The following is a 3,614-nucleotide window of genomic DNA, read 5'->3' as shown; positions in this document are numbered from 1 at the left end:
AAGTGTGTCCATAAGTGTGTCCAATGACTGTACCGTGCCTGTTTCAGTCAAATAAACTTGCAAGGAAAGTTTCGGCTACTTTTGAAATTGAAATGCAGCATATGTTTTCACATCAGCAACTTATTTTATTGCCAGTAGCATTCAGGGAAATGTTTCAGGTTTAAACAAGGTTAACAAATGTACACCCTTCACGTCAGTCCCTGCCCCAACAATCGAAGGCCCCTATCACATTCACACACAATAGCGAAATATGTTCTGTGGTTAAGTTGCAAAAACCACTGGTGCTCAATTATTGTGCACTGTACCTATTTACAGTTGTACTACACCCTGACTCCACACTGTTGTGAGGTCTTAACTCCTGAGAGTTGAGGTCTCTTCCAGAGCAATGTATTGGGGTAAAGCTCATAGTTAGAGACTGGTGACACTTAATTTACTTTAGTGTTACATGTGTATGCACTAATGTTAGAATTTTTTGGCTCCATGAGTTACACCCATAGAGCTATCATTCTTATCCCATAAGTTATAAAACATTAGGGCTTATTTCCAAGCACAACAGCAGTTGTTTATATCCACAATAATATTCTCCTAAATGATTTTTTCCCAGTTGATATTTTCTAAAACCTTTCCCTCTCCTGTACAGTTAATGCAACTCTTGAACAGTCCATTTTCTTACACTATATATTAATTATTCAAACATCAAACATCAGCTTATTATTTTTATTAATATATAAATATATATATACATTTAAATAGATTATATAAAAATAAACATTTGGTAAAGTATCCAAAGTAGATGGGCTGTGGCTCCTATATTGTGTTCCCAACCCTTTCCTTCCTTTCCCTTATGGGAACATAATGAAGGAGCCACATTTCAGATATTGCAAGGGTAGAATCCATTTTTGGATTTATATATTGTTCTTCCATTTCCTTCCTAAGTCTTGACAAAGTCTTCTTAATGAGGTGTTGCAAGAGAATATTTTGCTTGAAGGTCTTATTTCTTTGCTTCTAGGAGAAAATGTTATTATGTTAGACAAGAAGATCTGTGGTTTATATCTATGCACATGATAGGGCACTGTAAAAATGGTCATAATGTGATTCCTTAACTGGCTAGCTAAGTTAGTAATTGATAGAAACTTTCACGATTTAAAGCAGATCTGGTTGGAGCTAAAGCCATTAGTAATTAACAAAACTAATTACTCCTGAAAATGAAAATTCCCTAAAAGCATTAATACTTAGGGGCAGATTTTGCATGTGATGCAATTTCTTAATTTTTTGGATAGTGATCAAAAAAGAAATCCTTAAATCAATAGAGCCTGGAATAACCACATATGCATTGATTAAAGATTTCCCAGTAATTGCTTTTTGATTGTAGAGAATATGAGTAATTTGCATTACCTTTCTTTATACTGTATGCTCTGCTATGCTATATTGCACCTCCTCTTCATCTCGATTATATGTGATGAATCGGTGGAATAGGAGTTCCTTTGCAAATGGTCTTTTGGCTGGATCCTTCTGAAGACATTTAAAAATAAATTTATTACTCCTGGGGGAAAGAAAAAGGGCAGAAGTGTTACTGATGATGTAATAAATAGGGATGTCGCGGACTGTTCGCCGGCGAACTTGTTCGCGCAAACATCGACTGTTCGCGCTCGCCGAATGTTCGCGAACGTCGCGCGACGTTCGCCATTTTGGGTTCGCCTTACCTGGCGCTTTTTTTTTACCTCTCACCCCAGACCAGCAGATACATGGCAGCCAATCAGGAAGCTCTCCCTCCTGGACCACCCCCACACCCCCTGGACCACTCCCCTTCCATATATAAACTGAAGCCCTGCAGCATTTTTTCATTCTGCCTGTGTGTGCTTGGAAGAGCTAGTGTAGGGAGAGAGCTGTTAGTGATTTCACTGATTTGAGGGACCGTTGATAGTAAGTTTGCTGGCTAGTAATCTACTTGATACTGCTCTGTATTGGAGGGACAGAAGTCTGCAGGGATTTGAGGGACATTTTAGGTTAGGTAGCTTTGCTGGCTAGTAATCTACCTTCTACTGCAGTGCTCTGTATGTAGCTGCCTGCTGTGGGCACTGATCTCTTCTGATCTCATCTGCTGACTGCTGTAATAACCCAATAGTCCTTGTAAGGACTGCTTTTATTTTCTTTTTTGTTTTTTTACTTTGCTAGTTGCTACTATAGGAGCCCAGTGCTATTAGTCTAGCAGTGTTGGGGAGTGGGACTGGTGTGCTACTGTGCTGCTCCTAGTAGTTCAGCAGCACCAACCCGAGAATTTTTTTTTTTTAATATACATATAATTTTTTTTTTATTTTACTTATCTTACTGTTCTTTAACGTGTACAGTGTTGTTTGCTGTTCTTCATAGTAGTGCACCAATAGTAGTGCACTTGCAGGCATTATTTGCCCAGTGTGTTCTTCAAACAACTGCCATCTAGCTGTGTGAGCTTGTTCACATTCTGTCTAAATATCAATAATAATACCGTCTCCAGAACCACCACCTGAGTGACGTTTTTCAAGCAGCAATAATATATTCCGTATCCACTGCTGTAGTAGTGTATACGTTGACCTTGTAGGCATTGTTTGCCCAGTGTGTTCTTCAAACAACTGCCATCTAGCTGTGTGAGCTTGTTCACATTCTGTCTAAATATCAATAATAATACCGTCTCCAGAACCACCACCGGAGTGACGTTTTTCAAGCAGCAATAATATATTCCGTATCCACTGCTGTAGTAGTGTATACGTTGACCTTGTAGGCATTGTTTGCCCAGTGTGTTCTTCAAACAACTGCCATCTAGCTGTGTGAGCTTGTTCACATTCTGTCTAAATATCAATAATAATACCGTCTCCAGAACCTCCACCTGAGTGACGTTTTTCAAGCAGCAATAATATATTCCGTATCCACTGCTGTAGTAGTGTATACGTTGACCTTGTAGGCATTGTTTGCCCAGTGTGTTCTTCATTTTCAAACAACTGCCATCTAGCTGTGTGAGCTTGTTCACATTCTGTCTAAATATCAATAATAATACCGTCTCCAGAACCACCACCTGAGTGACGTTTTTCAAGCAGCAATAATATATTCCGTATCCACTGCTGTAGTAGTGTATACGTTGACCTTGTAGGCATTGTTTGCCCAGTGTGTTCTTCATTTTCAAACAACTGCCATCTAGCTGTGTGAGCTTGTTCACATTCTGTCTAAATATCAATAATAATACCGTCTCCAGAACCACCACCTGAGTGACGTTTTTCAAGCAGCAATAATATATTCCGTATCCACTGCTGTAGTAGTGTATACGTTGACCTTGTAGGCATTGTTTGCCCAGTGTGTTCTTCAAACAACTGCCATCTAGCTGTGTGAGCTTGTTCACATTCTGTCTAAATATCAATAATAATACCGTCTCCATACACACCACCTGAGTGACGTTTTTCAAGCAGCAATAATATATTCCGTATCCACTGCTGTAGTAGTGTATACGTTGACCTTGCAGGCATTGTTTCAATTTGTTTGCCCAGTGTGTTCTTCATTTTCAAACAACTGCCACCTAGCTGTGTGAGCTTGTTCACATACTGTCTAAATATCAATAATAATACCGTCTCCAGAAACACCACCTG

General features: G+C 39.2%; 1 long non-coding RNA gene across 2 annotated transcripts; it reads right to left on the bottom strand.

Annotated features, from left to right (window-relative positions):
• Positions 1–703: 703 nt before the first annotated feature.
• Positions 704–1,643, bottom strand: LOC121395432. Of its 2 annotated transcripts, none has more exons than XR_005962481.1 (2): positions 1,396–1,643; positions 704–1,005 (listed from the first exon to the last, which is right to left on the bottom strand). It is a non-coding gene; the product is annotated as an uncharacterized LOC121395432 (long non-coding RNA). The 2 variants fall into 2 exon arrangements; XR_005962480.1 differs by having other exon boundaries at positions 704–1,002.
• Between the last annotated feature and the right edge of the window lie 1,971 nt (positions 1,644–3,614).

This window comes from Xenopus laevis, chromosome 7L (assembly GCF_017654675.1).
Source record: "Xenopus laevis strain J_2021 chromosome 7L, Xenopus_laevis_v10.1, whole genome shotgun sequence".
NCBI classification, from domain to species: Eukaryota; Metazoa; Chordata; class Amphibia; order Anura; family Pipidae; genus Xenopus; species Xenopus laevis.
This window is presented reverse-complemented; position numbering and strand designations above follow the sequence as displayed.